This window comes from Falco punctatus (genome assembly GCF_963210335.1).
Source record: "Falco punctatus genome assembly, chromosome: 7".
Taxonomy (NCBI): domain Eukaryota; kingdom Metazoa; phylum Chordata; class Aves; order Falconiformes; family Falconidae; genus Falco; species Falco punctatus.
The window spans coordinates 32,589,369-32,608,300 of NC_137587.1; the positions used below are offsets into that span (position 1 = coordinate 32,589,369).

The following is an 18,932-nucleotide window of genomic DNA, read 5'->3' on the forward strand; positions in this document are numbered from 1 at the left end:
GCTGTGGAGCCCGGAGCCCCGTGGAGCCCAGAGCCTGCTGTCCTGCACTGAGAAAGGCAGTTAACGGGAGAGCTTTGTCATTAGTCAGAACCCCTAATTTGAGGCTTGTGTAAAGCATTTTCCCATGCCTATAGTTAACCTGAAACCTCGTAATGCATGCATGGCCAGTCTTGATGGAAAAGGAATCGTATATTGAGTGCTGCTATGCTCCCCTGAGACCCCAGGGAGAGTCTGTCAGCCCAGGACCACAGAGATACACTGGGCCTTTTTTCTTATTTTGGCCTTGAGCACTCATTTTGTGACAGTGTCAAGTGAGCGTAAAGCTCTGCTGCTTGTGATTTCCAGGCACTTTGCACTGGTGCCTTTGCCTGTACGAGGTGCAGGGAACTCATGAGTGGATCACTGCAGATCAGTAGGTTGGTCCCCTTTGCTCATCCTCCAAAGAGCAGAACTTCGATTTTAACCACATCTCTCCCTTTTCTCATCAGCCTCTATTTCTGAGGGACTCCTGAGCATAAAAGAACACTGTACACCTGCAAAACATCTGGTGATGTCTTCTCTCCAGCCCATCTTCAAGGCTGCTGCCCTGCCTGGGGCATCTTTCTTTTGCATTACAATGAATAAAACAGAGAGAGAGAGGACAGTCCTTCACTCCTGGCTCTGGCCAGGGCTGGGACCACAGGAACAGGAGCAGCCAGAGCAGCTGAGAAAGATCAGAGGAGAGAGGGAGAAAAATCCCAAGCATGGTACACGGCTCTTGAGAACATCTCACAGCCTTAACCTGTTGAGTGGTAAAAGAAGTGTTCTCCATTCCCTCTATTTTTATTTTCCTTCTCAAGGAACTTCACATAACTGAAGGAGGAAAAGAAAAATAACCTTCTTAGATACTGTTTCAGTACTTTAATTTCTATTTCAAAGAATCCAATTTATTAAGCAGCAGTACCTGAGATTACACTCACCAAGCAAATTCTCAAAGGAAGCCTCACCATCTAGGTGTATTTTTCATTATACAATAAACTCTGAACTCCACCAAAGGTGTTTTCTCATAATGTTAAACTCAGTGCCTGACAATTATTGTCCAGCTCCATTTGGTGCCAGAAGTGCATTCAGTGGAGAAGTAATAAATCCTTTCATGCTGTTTAATAAAACAAGAAAATGTGTTGCTCACACTTGGATGCTAGACTTTATTACACAAACACAGCTAAAAAAATAAATGGAGTATTTCCTGTTTAGAAGTGCCTACAAGTCACATGATGTTGATTTTCTCCAGGTGTTGCAATTCTAAATGAAATTTTCACTTAAGTTATTCTTAAAGAAGTGAGTTATTTCAAAACGCAATAATCAACATGTTGTTAAAGGCGCAAAAACCATTGTAAAAAACCTCCAAAACATTCAATGTGCTGTAATGAAATTAGATGTGGAACATGGTGGTTGCCAAATTATACAAGATATTTGTGAGACACTTTACCATCCACTCGAATGCTTTTCTGAGTTTCCACTGAGAGGAAAAGAAAAAAAAAAAAAAGAAAAGAAAAGTCCTATGAGGTCTGAGAAACCCTTTCAACTTGTCAGTTGATTTCATCTCTTTGTAGGGAGCTGAGGATATTCTCTGCTCTGGTGGCCTGGTCTTGGTTAGAGGTGCCACTGATATTGTAAAATAAATGCCTGATAAAAATAGATGTCTTCGGTGAGGTGCTCAGCACTAAGTGGAAACAGGTCCTTAAGCAGGATTGTCTGTTTCTTCATTTTCACTAGCTTAAATGAAGGAAAAAGCCAGCCACACTTTGTCTTTTGATGGATAAATGCTACTTTTTTTGATCTGTTCAACACTGCTCATACTCACATTGCCTGTTGTGGACCTCATTCAGTGATGCCTTGAAGGATGTGATGAATATCTGTCATACATGCTTCATTCCTTTTCTCTCACCTGCTTTCCATGTACAAGCTTGTGTGAGCTGGTCTCTCCCCTTTGGGGACTTGATGGGGAAAATTTAGAGGTGCCCAATAGCCTGTATTTCTGTGGGAGATGAGAAGGTTAAAAAGTGCCCCTAACATTTGAGGCAAGAAGCACTGAGCATTAGCATGGGTCCTACATCTTGCTGGAGTTTCTTCCACAGCTTCTGGACAACCAGCAGAGTGGACACTTCTGCCCATAGTAGCTCTAGCCACGCTGTAGAACCTCTGCACACCTGAGAAGGGTGGATTTCACCCCAAAACTTCAGAGACTTCTACATGAATTCTAAGCTGCAACCATCTGTTATCTCTATCCGTGATAATTTTTAGATATGCCAACATATGAACTTAGCTTTGCCTCTTTTGTATTTAATAGCTGAAGTTGTATCTCTCTTCTGTTAATCTCTTGTTCAGGTCTTTCCCAGTTTGCAACGGCTGAGCACACTTAACGCCACTGAGGTGAATGACTTGTGTTGCTGTTTCTTTTAGGAAAATGTAGATCTCTACTGTTGAGTGGCTCACACTTTTTCTGAAGAGACTAACTATAGCCATAGGAGGCACTGATGCTGCACCTCTGTGACTCTCCAAGAACAATACCTCCTTATATATCCTCCAAAAACTTCCTCTACCTGAAAGAATGACTCAAAGAGCCACAATTTCACATGCAATGGAACAGATCCAAAGTGACTTCAAAGACTTCTAAAATGACACAAACTTTATAGCCATGAAATTTCCTTGTCAGCTTGACCGGCTGAAAACTCTGCAGCAGCCACCAGAAGAGGTGGGATCACCCCATCCCCTTACCCCTCTGTCTTACGGACCAGCACCTGCAGTCATGTGGCCACACAGTTAGATGAATCAGAGAACACACCCATCTGAAAATGACTGGGTTTTTTGTAGGGTTGTTTTTTATCCAGATCAGTTTGCTGATGCAGTTGGCCAAACCACGTGGCTGGTTGCTGTACTGGAGAAGCATGGCAGGGGAAAGAGGCAGGACATGCCGTTTTAATAACAGTGCAATCATCAGATGGCTGAAAGTGCTTGTAAAACCATCTCACAGGGTTTTGTAAGCGTAGCGTGGTGTGCATCTCCCTGGGTCCTTTCGTCCCAGAGGCCCCAGTTCAACATCGCTTTTAAATGACTGAATTTCAAGTTCATGACTAATTCCCAAGGCATTTCATATTTAATTTCAATTTAATTATATTCTTAACTTAAATTTAATGATAAGCATAGATTTACTCCCATGTGCAGAGTTAGGTATATGTTCATGTTCTTCGTTGAACTGAGAGTATTTCTCAGGAGGAATATCACAATTGCGTGTATAGAAAGGAATTGATTTTTCCTAATGGGTGATTCCAGTTATGAATTTATTTGTCTCATTAGTTGAGAGCTGATTTATACACTCTTTCTTTTTACTGACAGTAGCAGGTTTCCTTCCACCTGGGTGTAACTTCAGGACTCAGAACTTTCCAGTTAACTTCATCTGCAGATTTAGTCAAACGCTCCCTTATCAGAGTTGGTCTCACAAGAAGGTTTTTGTTACTTAAAAATTTCCAAACTCAGCGGGCTCAGATGTAGGCTTTTAAATCTCCATTTGAGCTCCTCAATATACTTTGGGGATTGTGAGCTTCCCGAGTCATTTCCAATGAAAGAGAAAAAAGAAAATCTCTGGGTCTCTCCCTGTGGCTGCCCAGTCCAGGAGGGCCATTTCTCAGCGTGCCTTTCTCCCCGCCGGGCAGCGGGGTCATGGCACAATGCAAAGAACACCTCCATACCCTCACGGGGTCAGATGAGCAAAAGTGAGGCAGGGACTGGTGATAATAATAGAAAAAGAAAGGTGAAAATACTTGGAATTTAACAGGGATTTCAAAGACACTCCAGAAATACTAAATATCGGGTATTATGCAATTAAGTGAAACCTTCTGCTGGTATAAAATATATTAAAAAAAAAATCCGCGTGTCTGAGCTGAAGTGTGATGCCATGCTGCTTGCATTATATATGAATAGTAATTGGAAACAGGACATCTGCAGAAATTAACCATTAACTGTTGAGCACTAAAATCTTTAATTGAGTTTGTAAGCCCTTAATGGCACAGTTAACCTTAAACACAGCTCAGTGCATGCACTACCTGGTTAACACTGGTTAATAACTCTAACAGCTGATAATATTTCACACCCTTGAGAGCACCAGATTAGCAAGAGACTTGGTGAAATGAGCTCAGCTCACCACTCTTTTGGACCACAGACATAACAGCTTAACCTTTTTGTTGTAACTGGTCTTTTCGTGTTTTCTTCCTTCCAGACCTGCACGTGATGAGAGCACCCCTGCACGTATGGCTTTGTGAACTGCAGACACTGCCATGTCCTCAGAGCACTTCACAGCATAGCAGCGGATGGAAACTACTCAGGTAGTGATGAATAAATACACATCAGGTGACATGACCACTGGAGGAAGTGACTATAACTTGAAGTGTCCTTGGCAGGGAGCGACACTGTAAATAACCTAAGAAGGGCAAAATCTACCCCAAGGGTATCCATGGGAGCTGGAAAGATCTAGGCTATGAGGAATTGCCCATTACCTGCTTGGCTGAAGAGTCATTCAGAGATCTTATAAATACCATCCTCTACCATTAAACCATGTGCCCAGCAAACCCTAGGACTGTTTCAGCCCAGGAAGGATAGTTTCAGCAGTGTACACAGTTTAGACGGATCGGTGCAAGGAACAGAGCTGACAAACAGGTGGAAGGAAAGTTGTTGAAAAAACACTTACTTCTTTGCCAGCGATGTAAAGTAAATCTTGAGAAGTGGATTCATGGGTCTAACTCAGTACTGTCAGCGTTAGGTTTCCTAGTTCAGAGGCTTGTAAACAACAACAAAAAAATGTTACTGCCAACGTGCAGCACATCCCCAAGCAAATTAACTCTGCAGTTGTTCCAGGAGAAGTATATGTATATATATATATATTAAAAAAAAAACCATAAATGCAAAACCTCTGGGCATGTTGAATGAATTTTTTAAGAGATTCAGAAACTGCAAGTGCAGAGCTGTTATTCATAGCAGAGGTGTGTGCCACAGCTCCTCTAAGGCTGGCATTTATCTGGAGAAAATCAGGTGACGTCTGCACCTTGGGTTGTCCTGAGGGCATCTTTGCCCAAACCCAGGCAGAACTGTCATATGTCTCCCTTGCTCACTGATGGTAAAACCAGTGATGAGAAATGTCGTGTCAGACCTACTTGCACTGAAACATCTGTCTTCAGCAAGGCATGCTGAATTGCCACCAGCCAAGAGGATGTGCTGCTGAGATGCCAGCCTAGCCCTGTCCTGTCCATACATGCTTTCTGTTAGCGGAGCAGGGGTCCAGGCAGCAGCGCAGCCGGAGAATGCAGGTCCTTGCCTTGCGACAGGGAGCCACTCTTTTATGGCCATGACCTGCAGCGTGCAACTGAAGCCGGGAAATGAAAATCACCTTCTTTCTCAATTTACTCATTTGCCTTAATAAAAAATCTTGCTTATTCCTACAAACCTTTATTTTATGTTGTTTTCATTAACAGTGCTTAACATGACAATTACTTTGATGATAACTGCCCATTTTTCTGGCTGCTTTTATGGTACCTGAAAATTCACAATAAGTGGGTACAGATTTAACCCTTTGAGCTAGCAGATGTCTCTGAAACCAACTTTTCCTGTGCACTCACAGGAAAAAGTCTGTAGCATCTTTTTGTACCTACTGAAAAGTTTTGCTGACCAAGATAAATGAAACAAAACCCACGGGTCTGTGCAATGTGGGGGTTTGCATTTAATGTAAATCTCTCTCCAATGCAGAGATTTATCCCCTCCGAGGCTGCTGTTTTGTCACCTTTTACAGCTTTGTCTCCTAGGCACCGTCAGAGTTTACTGCAGCTGACATGGCTTCCTGTGGACTTTTGCCTATGCTGCCTTTAGGTACCTGCAGGAGTCAATCGCTTTGCAGCCATTATTCTTTTCCTATTTTCCCATGTGTTTTTATGGCAACTTGTGGTGATTTTCTAGACTAGCTGGGCTATCTGGGGCTTCTTTGTGCCTTTGTTAGATGTTTTGTTTTTCTTTCTTTTTCCCCAATGGCAGTTATTTTATTACATCCCAGTCTGTGTCTCCAGGCCTCATGCTCTGGGATTCTTGTTTGGTTTTCTCATGGAGCAGCCCTTTTCCCTTACCATTTCCCTGATGTCTTGTATTGCATTTTTATTACAGCAGAGGCTGTGTCTACAGGTCCTTCAGGCTATTTGTTCTGAGACTTTTATTGGATTCTCAATAAATATGTTTGCCATTGGGGGTCCTTAGCTGGTTTCCTTACCTATTTTATTGAAGCTGTGCTTCCAGACAAAACGTTAACCAGCTATTTCAACAGCAATCTGGTTTCTCTTCTGAGCCCTTGCACAGTTACTTACATGTTTGCATTGGCTGAGCTACATCTCCTGCTTTTTTTTTTTTTTTTAATGTTTCCCTCACGTTTAGGGCCTTTTGTTGAGGCAGTCTGGGTGCTTTTCTGCAGCTGTCTCCGTTTTGCGTGGCAGCACAACTACACCTTTGTGGCAGGCGGCAGGTGGAAGGCAAACAGTTCTTCGCAAAGCCGAGAAATCCTAGGCTTTGGGTAGACAAAGAAAAGCAGGTCGCATGCCTGCAGAAAGCTACTCTTTGATAAACTGACCTGATGGTTCTTGCTTGAGTAAGCCATGCTCCACTGGGGTACATTAGAGTACATCATCTTCACTGAGAAACTTGGATTCAGCGTCTTACAGGCTGGCGCGTTTGTTGTCCTGGGGAAGGTCCTGTGGGGAAAGACTGGCGTATCCTCACAAGCACGTCAGCAAGGTACTGATGCTGGAGGCTCCCAGCCCTGCTGGGGCCCTGCCATGAGGATTTTGATCCAAATTTTGACAATAATCCCCATAGGAGTCTTAGCTTAATCCTGTTTCCACAGTTATTTGTGATATTAAAATATGCAAGCTAGGGGGTGGTGACATTCCCTGGAGAGGCTTGTGTAGAATGCCTCATGTGGCAGCCTAGCTATGCAGGGTGGGACCAGCAGCTTTTCCTCCCCAAAGGTGACATTTGTACCCATGTACTAGTCCTTCAGGTAACGAGGTTATGGTACAACTGCTGGTGTTCACACTGCAGAAACCAGTGCTGGGGCCACTGGGTTACCCTGCACCTCACAGGTACGCTGAGGGCAAGCAGAAAAATACTTATGGATAATACTGGAGATGAAAAAAAGTCTGTCCTCCAGCCTAAGCTTCATCTGTTAAAGTATTTTTGGGGTACTTCATTGGTTTTCTATTTTTAGCTTGGATAAAAAGGCTTATGTGATCACACTCCGTGTGTGTGTGTTTCTGCATATCTGTCTGCCCTTCCTTTAACAACTTTTGAACTCATGGTCCAGTTTCAACCAGATTTGACTAAGGAGGAGAAATCATGAAGGTAGGATGCTCCTGCAATTTCTATATTAAATAAGCAGCAGGTAGAGGGGAGAGACATCAGAGAATCCACACAGGAAAGAGCCATTCTAAATACTTCAACTGCAGGAAAAGTTTAGATCACAGTTAATGCTTTATTAGACATAAAAATCCACCCATCATTCAAGTTGTCTTTCCCAGATGAAGAACATATCCTGTGTGTAATAAAAGGTAATTCTGATTGAGCTTTTTCCGGTGTTAAGGGCATTCATAAAGTCCTCTCTCCTCTCACAAACACATGCTGCAGCTTTAGTCTAACCCGGTTTTTAAAAAAATAATATTAACTACAAGATGCAAATTCACTTGAAACCAGGATCCGCTGATTCTGATGCTGATAAAAATGGATATTTGCTTAGAGGTGGTTATAAAGCTGTTCTATGGCATTTATTTTATTAGCAGTCTCAAAAATATCACCAGATTTTTACCATTTAATATGTGCCATAAATATTCATAGTCTTATTTATGAAAGGGAAAATTTTTATTTTGAGACCAGGGGATTTGTCCCAGATCACATAAGAAATTGATTTCAGAGCAATGAAGATAGTCCATATCGAAGTCCACTGCCGTACCTGGAAGGCCATTTCTCCTCCAGCATGAAGCTGTTTTCCAGGGACAGAGAAATGTGGAACTCTCTAATGCTATACTATAATTTACCTCAGAAAGGGAAAACTAAAGCACAATGAAACTGTTACCCTTGACTTTCCTGGAGTCTACAGGTGATCTGACTGAACCATTCCCGGGTCAGCAGCGACACTGGAAGGATCTCAGGAGTCATATCCATCCAGATGAAGCTACTGGGAAACTACCTATAGGGAAAAAGCTCATAAAAAAATAATCATTTGACTATTTTGCAAACAAAGACAAATTTAAACTATTCAACAGAACCGAAAACAGAAGCTGTAAATCATTTTTATCTACTCTATTCAGGTCAACATGGAGAACTTTGTGATGAGCTGTTAGAGACTGCTTGGCCCAATAAATCAGTGGCTCTCAAACATTGTGCCAGAAGCCCCGTTCCTGCAGAAGTGATGGGAGTTGTCCCTTGAATTTTTCAAGCAAGCCAAAACCCAGGTTCATTTTGCCCATGGTTGGGTAGATGCAGACAGTGGAGCAGCACAGGGGGCAGGAGGATTTGGCATCCTGGCACCATCCCAGGCCTCTCTCTCCCTAAAGCATGAACTGCACAGCTCCCCCGGGCAACATTAGCTCAAAAGGGATGCTGGGCTCAGGAACAACTCTCCCACTCCCAAAATTAGATTTCTTGTGAAGGACCCATCACACCAGCCTTGTCATCCTGGGGCCCTTGTGCTGCTGGGCAACCTTGTGCAAGGCAGCCCATGGCCCTTCCATGCCCCTCCATAAGCAGGGACAGTGACACAAACCTTGAAGGAGATCTTCTCTCAAGTATTCATTATTATTTCCAGGAGCATAATGAGCTCGGTATGGGTCGCTGCAGATCCTGCAAAAGAGCTTTCTGACCCCATCTGCAAAAAGAAGTTAAGCATAGCCTTAATCATGCCAAAGCCAAAGTATTTGCTGCTGAAGTGGACTACTCATCCACATCAGGCTTCCTTGGTGTAGCTTGTTGAGCAGCAGCTGGGGCTTATATTAAAGCTTGCTCAGATGTTGCCCTCTTCCCATGCATCAAAAGGATGTGTGGGAGGCAAGACTGAAGTTGGGAAGAGCCATGAACCTCAGTCTGGTGATGACACTGGACTTCTTAGACCAATAAAAGCTTGAAATATCTAATGTAAGTACATGCAGAAAAGAGCAAGTTCTTTGCGCTTTGTGTCAGAATTTGGGGAAACCACAAAATGACAGAGACAACATGCCTTCCTCTGGGTGCAAGGAGCGCATGGGACAGCCATTAATGACCCTGGTGTGAATGTGGGACACTCAGTATTTCAGCATGCTGGGGAGGTCATCATAACTGACAGGTCCTAACAAGACATTTCTTTTTAAAAAATCACAATATTTTTCTCCATTTCTGGGACTCTTTCATTGCAACCCCTTTTTTTTTTTTTTCTTTTGTTGCAAACCTGCAGATAGGAGATAGATCACACACAGATGGTTGTTGTTTCATCCCCCATAAGACTGAAATGCCTGAATAATTTACAATAATGATAAAAATCTGAGTACCATTATGAGTGAATAAAAGATGGGGCACCATAACAATAGCAATTTTAATTTTTCTTAAATGAAAACAAGTAGCTATATTCTTAAGGGCACAACTCCCATTTATGAGTTATTTTGAGCAAAGAAAGGGCTCACTCTCTAAGCCAAAAATAGTGGATATTTGTCTCACTTAACAAAACTATAATCTTTTATTATTGTGGCACTTAACGTATCATGAAGTAAAGCACTCAAATCCAGGTTTTGGCCTGAGAGGCCAAGTACCTGAAGTTGGGATTCTAAAATGCGACCATTCCCACAGTGTGACAATCTATTTGGCTAACCTGTTGGGATGGTCCATGGACTGGCTGGAGCCAGTGCCAGTAGCACAGCCCTGAGCTGCTGCTGTGAACAGCTCAGGAGGAAGGGCTGGCCACGACTGTCCCCCGAAGGCATTGAGGTGCAGCTGCTACATTTCAGATTGCTTCTAATATTTGAGGGTTAATTGTTTACTAAGAATTATTGTTCAGTCTAAAGTTATTCCCTATCAGAGATCCAGGTTTCATGGTATACAGGTTTTGCAGAAATACTGCCAGCCATGATAATTTGAACGATGATGCATTCTAAAATTAGTTTCTAACTTTTTTGTAGTGCTTGTCCCAAATGCTGATTTTCTTTTTGCTGCTGATTTCTTGCGAAAAGACACTTCAGATGGTGTGAATTAGCACAGCTCCAGAGAGACTTGGTCTCAAGAAGTATTGTTTTGTGCCTTCATGGCCTCCATGAAATCAATAGCAAACCTCAAACGTATTTTAGTGAGAGAAGAAGCAAGCCCAACACCTCCCTCACTGGGGAACAGGAAAGCAGTTCTTAAAGAACGCTAAGTTTTGCTTACTGAAGTAAATTTGACATGAACTACTGAATAAGCACAGTCCCATGACTAAAGGCATCCTGAAATGTGATAAGGGAGTCAGAAGAGAACTTACTGCTTTTCAAAAGAGCACACTGGAACTACACAAGCAGAAAATGTATTACTTGATAATGGATACGCTTTTTGGCAGGAATATCTAGTGAGTCTACAAGGTCATTTATGTTCCGCAATAGTTGCTTTATAATGAAGGGGCAGGGGGAGGGAAGAGTAATTAGATCCCCATGCTTCAGGAAGGCAACAGATCCCGCTTTACTGGCAGATTTCAGATTCTTGTATCCTCATGTGAGTGTCTAAAATCCTTACATTTCTTTTATATTAAGATACTTCTCCTCATCCCTTCCTCTCTTTTTCTTACAGTAAAATGCACAGAGAACTTTTATCTGCTTTCCTCTGAGCTGAGCACTTTGATTTCATTTTTTATACTACTGACAGCTGTGCGTGACACTCAGTGGTTTCAGAGTGCATGGAAAATGAGGACTCCATCCCATAGATTATCTGTGACACTCTCAAAAATTAAAGTAAATACTGTTTTGCTTCGCTATTTCAAACAAAAGAAGAAATAGCAGCTGGTTTTGGCCAGTTGCAACAGAAGAGGTTTTGTACAATGTGATGGAATTTAACTGCAAATGTTTCAGGCTGTGGTATGAAAGGGACAGGGGAAATGGAGCCTGCCACCTTCCCTTGAGAAGCTTGCACAGCCTTGTGCGTGTGTGCACACATATGTGCCCCCAAAAGAGCTTCCCATAGCAACAGTGCGAATTGGAGATATAAACTAGGAACTTGACTGCATCCAAAGACAGCACGTGGGCTCTCCAAGGAGGGTCCTATCAGCCAAGTCCTCCCCCCCCAAAAAAAAACATTAAAAAATCAGGTAGTCTGTCATTCTGCAGATCATAGCCTAGACCCAGCTGCTCTCATTTGGTACCTTTCCACTGAATGTATGGCCAGCACTATGGGAATACACCTCTTTTGAGGGCCCTGGGCTCTCAGGCAGGTGGCCCAGGCCAGCAGACCTTATGAACTTCTCTGCTTGTGAAACTGCCCAGCTCTTCTCACTGCTGCCTGAGTGCCCAGGCTCCTCACAGGTAAGATGCTAACACAGATAGGTTTAAAAATAGAAGTGAACCTTTTTCTGCCAGCTGCTGCAACTTCTACCTGCTCTCCTCTGAGCAGAGTGAGCAGCACGACATGCACGCCTGAGCGTGATTTTTGTTAGAAATTTGTTAGGTGCCAGTAGAAATGTTCTGGCTTTCGTTTCTCTCCAGCGTCAGTAGATTTGCACAAATGCAAGCAAGAACTGCCTGTGCCCTAATACAACTAGTGTCAATTTCTACTGAACCCAAGTTTTGCCCCAAGTACGGCAATGTCCAGAGCAATGTGACATCCAGCTCCAGATACTGATAGCATGAAACCGTGGTCACAGTAGCATCTGCTACCTTGGATTACCAGCTTGCTCCAGCTTAGCTCTCCAGGATGTTGACTTCTGTTTTCAGAGGCTGGGAAGAAAGTGGCTCCAAAGAAAATGCTTACATATCTCCTCCTGCTTAACATGGGTCTCCTTCTCTTGACCCTGTTTTCTGTCATAAGAAATCAAACCCCTGTTTGCTGTCCTGGAGGAACTGCCCAGCAATGCCTGTATTGGCCATTCCCATCTGCATGACCCCTGCCAACTCACAGGGTAACGCACTCTGCCGAGTCAGGGGGGTAGGGGACAGGGCTGCCAAACACACCATGAAATACTGTGGCACTGAGCCAGTTCTTTCGGATTTCTGCATTTAGCTCTTCCCACAGTAAAACCGAGGTGGATGACTAGTGGTTAAAATACCATAAAAATAACTCGGACAAGGCAAGGTTTGTATCAAGAACAAATTTGAACCGTTCATCACTGTTAAAAAGGGCGCTGTGTACAAGAGCAGGAGCAGCTTTTCTCAGAATTTGGCCCCAGGAAGACAAGAGTGGCTGAGCTTGCTCATCCTGGGATGAAACCTCCTGTTTTGGGACTGCTCTGAAGCCAGATACTTTGACTCACCGGCTGCCCTTCCAGCACAGCGGGCAGGCACTAGCAGAGATTAACCACATTCATGCAGAAATTGAACCTCACTCTCCAACAAACCTTTCCCTCTAGCTTTTCTCAAGCTTTGCCAGGTGCCCTCTGGAGAGGACTGCACGGCTGGCAGGCAGCCGTGCTGCCCCTTGCCAGCACCCCACGGCAAGGGCTCGAAGGAAGGGCCGGGACTGTCCAAGGCAGCTGGAGACAGCCCAGGAGGGGAAGACACAGTGTGTGGGTGCCGGGTGACATTGGGCACGGTCAGAAGCAGATTTCTGTTGGCCTCAGCCTTGCAGTAGAACGTTGTTGAGATGATTTTGGAGGGGAAATGGAGCCATTAGAAAACTGCTGGCTGTAAGGATCCTGCGGGCACGGGTTAGTTCTGCCAAACATCTGGTGGAGACCAGCCTGGCAGGTTCCCTGCCAGCCTGCTTGCTGGCAGCAAGTGGGGCTGGGGCCAGCTGCTGTCAGCCTCTGGCTCCTCTGTGGGGGACGGGCATCCCCCTGCACCGGGAGCACTCTTCTCCCAGCTAGCTGCCAAAAGACAGCTAGAGAGCCAAACACGGTGAGACAGCGACAATATGGAAGTAGATCAGTTTGGAATCTCTTACCACGAGCAGTGTGACTCCTGATTGAAAATGTAATTAAGAAGTATCTCTAGACATGATTTTTAGCAGAAGGCATTTTGTTTTTCTGCTCAGCTCTGAGGAAACAGGCTGAAGCGTGGGCAGCAGATCCCCAGTGTGGCTGTGCCCCTCCAGGCTGACGGCTGTGCCCAGGCTGGAGCCTGACTGCATGGGATGCTGCCCTGCTGCCTCCTCTCCCCTTGGGAAACCCAGTGGTGCTTCGGGGCAGGTAGCTGAGGCCCAAATTTCATCAGACCCATAGGAAGTACTGCAGAGCCCTATTTATCTCATTTGTCCAGTTTGGCTCCTGGAGGTCTCACCCCACCTCAGCCGTCCAGGGTGGATGGAGGTGGCACCAGCATCCACTGGCAGCAGCTGGATGCAGCTCTCATGCCCACTGGGGCAGGTGGTTGTGCCCAAGACTGTACCTTTGCTCCAGTCCCAAGTCCTGCCTCTTGTGAGTCTACTGCAAGTCAGATACCCACAGCTGGTCATGGAAAGCATCAAGCCTCCCCCGTTCCTCTCCTCTTCTGTGAGCCAAAGTGTGAAATCACCATTGCACTGTAAAATCAATGAAATCCAAGGGGAGTTTTGGCAGTGATTTCCCAGGGACAGAAGGATTTGACCCCGGTTCCCCTAGTGACTGAAGGACACCGGCGACCCAGCCAGAGGCAGAAGAGGGATCTCAGCTCCATCCAGAGTCTCCACAAAAGGCCCGGTGTGGCATTAAGCCGTTACCTCTGTGTCACCCTCCCGCTGGGCCAGCCCTGCACTTGACACTGTGCGTAGCCCCCTCCTTCCTGCCCGCTCCCGCTCGCACTCCCACTCCCCGCTGGGTCCCTCCTCTTCCCCCAGCACAGCATTTCCATCTGCAGCTTGCCCCACTTCCCTCTTCTCTTTGTTACAAGAAAGCTGTCACTTCATTTGTCATTTACCCATTTTATTTTCCATACATAAATGTTATTTTTCTTTTTCTTTTTTTTTCTTTTTTTTTTTTTTTTTTTTAACTTCACTGCTGCATCTTTTCTTTATTTCCATTTCCCCAGTCTTGCCTTGGACAGTTTGGGTTCTGAATTATTTTTGTTTTCCTTTGAATTTGATTTTACTTTTCTGGGGCCAAATTGCCACCCTCTCTAAATTAAGCAATAATGCCAAAGGGGTCACCTTTCTCATTGTCTTCCCTGTTTTTGAAGGGTAATGACAGAGCTGAGACAGAGAGAAGCCTAAACTGCTTTTACTTACTAACCTCTTGCCTAGTGTCTGCATTCCCTAAGACAAGCCTAACATAAATGTTACTGATCATCAGTGTCATGGTGTATATATATATATATATATATATAAAGGCATGTAAAAAAAAAACCCTATTGCATACTTGCACCAGTAAAAGCATATTTCTGCCAATATATACTAGTTCTCCATGGGAAAAATAAATAAATAATATTGTTAAAAGATGCAGTTTTGCTGGTGTAAACCATGTCATGTCACTGAATGTTTTGCCAGTGTTGTGTAACTCCAGTCAAAAAGCTACACTCAGCATTATGGGCACTCCGTGAAGTATTTTTTCTGCTATAGATGTGAAGGCATGAGCAAAAAAGTAATACAATCTGCAGCTACTTCATCCTTAATAGGCTGTGATGGCCATGTTGGAAAGCAGTAATGTAGCAGTATTAGCAGTATTACACTACATTCAGCCCCCAAGCAAGCACTCTTGGCTTGCATTGCACAACTGAAGAGCTGTGAATCCTTCTTTAGAGGCTGGAAGCTGGACTGTTAACACTCAGCTGAACCTGCTGCTCCCCAGCCCCTTCTCAGTTTATGCCCCACAGCACCCGTCTGAGTTACGTGAGATAAGTGCATGTGCAACCCTTTGAAGAGAAGGGAAAAGAAAGTGGTTGCGTGTGTCTTCCTCACTTCTGCCCTGGCTTGGAAGGATGGTATTTCAGGGCCTGATGCATTGGTAGGAAAAGTTGATGCTGTTGCTTACAAGTGCCAGGGGCTGTGGGCAAAAGGCTTGGTGCAGCATCTCTCATTGATTTCAGACTGGCGGCAAGGTAAATTGCTCCTTTGGGGTGTTGCTCCTCTTGACTTCTTTCCACCCCTCTCTGCTCTGACACAGCCCCCTAATTACTGTGTGGAAGTAAACATTTTCCTCCTTCGGCCATAACTTTTGGTCAGATGTCTACAGAAAACAATTTTTAGAAGTTTGCACCATTTCTCTCTTCTGCATGGTATCAATTTATGAAGAAACACAGGACCTAAGGCAGAATGTAAAACCCTTCAAATGGGTACCGATATGACACACAGTGTAAACACTAACCCTGCCAGCCACCGTGGCCTGAACTCATTCCTGCTGTGCCTTTGGTGACATCCTTGGAATTACTCAGGGAGGAAATCTGATGCTTACAGCCACATAACCAATTGGCTGTTCATGAGGATGTGTTACTGATTACAATTACTGAATGTTAACAGCACTACAGAAATATTGAGAGCACCATATACATAAAAATATTTTTGTAGCAGCTAAGGTCATAAATGAATGTACTAATTTCAATTTAAAAGCAGAAGCCAAGGGTCTGTAAGTTTGCCAAGGGGCCTCGTGTGGTCTAACACACATCAGGTCAGGGCTGCTGGCACTGGGAAAATAACAGATGAAGAAGAAAGGTAATTGCTGGTCCTGACCTGTCAGAGCTGCTCCTTTGTGCTCCAAGTCCAACTTCCCCTTACACTTCCAAGTTATCTACAGCAAAATTTCTTCCAAGCTAAACAAAATCAGAGGCTTTTAGGAACTTAGAAATGTCTGCTTAATTTCAGTGCCGATAAGCCTCTGCTCCAACTCATTCTTAATGTATCAAAATGGAATGTTTAAAATATATTTATCTAGTTGCTATGGCTTTGCCTGGTGCATCAGACACTTTATCCATCAAATATGACAATTGAATAATATTTTTATTTTTAGATATAGATCACAGATCCTTCTCATCATACTGTTCCCTTCCCCCCTTTCCTGAGTTTTGAACTCACTGGAAAATCTGTTCCATAATACGGTGGGTAAATGAATTACAGTCACAGATGGCCTCTGGAGATTTCATACATGCTGCAATTCATTTGTTCAGGAATGAGGAAAAAAAAAAAAGAAAAGAGAGCTTTGTCTTGTGAGGGCATTATCAGAGACAGCAGATCAGACACTGTAATGCTGCCTTGCACTCTGGATTCGACCCATTTCCTAAGCTTTTATGACTCGGCATTTACTATTCCTGGATTAGAATTTTTTTAAGTGGAACGTCAAAATCCACAATGAAAATGATTGAATGCAAGGAACTGCAGCGGTTACAAGTTAGAATTTATTTTTACGATCCTAAGTGAAACTATTGTGTGCTATTGTGTATGAGAGATGCTCAAGAATGGCAATCATCCACTCTGGCAACAGTATTTCATCTGTAATTAGCAAAAACAACTTCATTCACAGATGGCTGTTGTGAATTAGTTAAACCTTGCAGCAAGCTTTGAGGTCCTTGGGAAGAAAATGCTGGGGAAAAAAGAAATATAATATAGAAAGCAGTATATAATTTTACTGCTTGGGTGTCTTGTTCAGCATTAAGTCATAAAGCCTATTTGCAGGCAAGCCTTGGGGTCAGTCCCCAAGACTCACTTTTGCCTCTGGGTTGAGGCCAGCGATTACGGGAGGAAGGGATGGGATGGTTGATGCATCAGCTGTTGGGGAGAAATTAATCCTGCAATAACTGCAGAGAATTTGTCTCAAGAGTGAATCGGACAAACTTTTTTCTGTTTGTCCAATGATATAAAAAAAATATTGCTGCATGGTCAAACATAGGATGGTGCTTTAACTGTCCGCACTGATACACTGTCGCCTCATTGCAGGGTGAAGCTGCAACAGGCTGGAAGAGTGTCTGTTTACCTTTTCTCAAGATTTAGCCCTTTCTGAGTGACGTTTCACACCGTTCATCCCACCCTGCGATGAAACCTCACAGCTAACGCAGCCCAGTGGGTGCCCTAATGAAGATGCCTGTCCAAATGCCAGATTAACCAGCTGAAGCTTAAGCGGACGAGTACAGGCTGAGACCCGGCCCGCTGGAACGCCTTCACTCATCCTCCTCAGAAGGAGTTTAGGGAACCAGGAGGTTAAAATGCCGGCAGAATCCTCCCGGGGCTGGTGCTCCCCTCCCTGTGAAGCAGCGGTGATTGCACAGACTCGGTGCTCTGCGGTGTAATGGATGGCTCTTGCTGCAGTGCTTGGGGACCCTCTGGCAGGGCACTGTGAAAGGGCAAAGGGGTACTAATAGCTGCTGTGTTTTCCAGCAGCCCCAGCCAAAGATAGTTCTGCACATAGCTGACAAGCAGTCAGCGTCTGCTCCCTGTCTCTGTTTGCACTTCATCGAGTTATCTCCTCACAAGCAAAGAAATCCCAGCTGATTGAACAGCACATTCATCATCTGGATTTCCCCTGTATCTTTTCCTGTATCAATGGTGCCATAAAAAGCCCACCAGAAAAGTCGACAGTGATCTGGCCTATCTTCCATTAAAAGCTTTTGCAGAGCTGCAGTAAGATTTCTAAAGCAAAAAAAAAAAAAAAAAAAAAAAAAAAAAATAAAAAAAAAAATCAAAACTAACACAACACTTTTTTTTCCCCTCACCAAAACATCAATCAAGGAACATTAAACAAAAAGATTAGTTCTGCTTTTATTTGTTTGTGAAACAAAAAGCATGAAATATTTAGCAGCATTGTAATGCAAACCAGATGGGAATAACGCCGGCTTTCAAGGCCGCTGGTAACCACCTCCCTTCCATGCTGCTGCAGCAGCGGGACGAGGCAGGCAGCCCATTAGGACAATTTATGAACTGGACTTCCACAGAGGGAGTTCTAGCAAGAGGTCCACGGCTCGTACAGAGCAACCCTGATAACATCTGTTAGGGTTATTCATTGAAGAGGATTATATTACAATCCCTCTTAATACCACGAGTGCTACGGTAAAACCGGATGAGCCTTCAGTTTCATTTGCTCCAGCAATATGTGTTTATCAGAGGGGTTTTCTGCAGTTGGAAACCAAGGCTGCATTCATAGTATGTCACAGAATGAAATTTAGAAAGCTTGAAATATTAACCTAGAAGAAAACCTCCGTCCCTGCTTTTGATTTCTCATGGCTGTAGCGCTCAGCTTCTACATGCAGCATTAACACACCTTCAGCTTTTTTCCAGAGAAAGCCACTCCCCATTAACTCTCCAGGGCTGAGACTGATTTTTTTTATAAAGTTCTCACTTGCTAACCTTACTCCATACTTTATTTAAACTTTGCTAATGACCTGTTTTTTTCCCCCTTAATTTACCTAAGCGTATAATGAACACTCACATCCAAAATGACCTCGTTATACTGGCAAGGACTTTTGTGTGGATACAATTTAGTGCACAGGCATAAGGCAGAGGAGAACTCCCTAAATGAAGAAGTTGCAGGCATTCTGTAAAATCCCTGTTGACTACAAGCCAGATTCTTACTGCTGTACATTGTCTTAGTTCCAACAGCTTCAATGAAGCTACACTGATTTACTCCGCTTAAGGGTCTTACCCTATTATTTTTATTTATTGAACTTGCCACCTTTTGCAGCTACAACCTAAACAGAGACTTCCATCCTCGAGCTTAGTTGCTGTCTAAAACAGGTGTTTCTCCAGTAATATATGACTTAAGAGATTTATAACTACCCAGAGTATTTCATTGTCCTCTAAAAGTGTTTATAATCATTCTTGTTGACTGTCTTAAC

General features: G+C 43.8%; 1 protein-coding gene and 1 long non-coding RNA gene across 2 annotated transcripts in view; one reads left to right on the top strand and one right to left on the bottom strand.

Annotated features, from left to right (window-relative positions):
- The window catches only part of LOC308067431, a 30,926-nt gene extending 26,013 nt beyond the window's left edge, over positions 1–4,913 (top strand). Inside the window, exon 2 of the long non-coding RNA XR_013929596.1 lies at positions 4,256–4,913. This is a non-coding gene — a long non-coding RNA (uncharacterized lncRNA). The remainder of the gene's footprint in view (positions 1–4,255) is intronic.
- A 9,200-nt stretch (positions 4,914–14,113) lies between these two features.
- The window catches only part of SYNE3 (spectrin repeat containing nuclear envelope family member 3), an 89,002-nt gene continuing 84,183 nt past the window's right edge, over positions 14,114–18,932 (bottom strand). Inside the window, exon 18 of the transcript XR_013929594.1 lies at positions 14,114–17,730. The gene's annotated coding sequence lies outside the window, so the exon portion shown is untranslated. The remainder of the gene's footprint in view (positions 17,731–18,932) is intronic.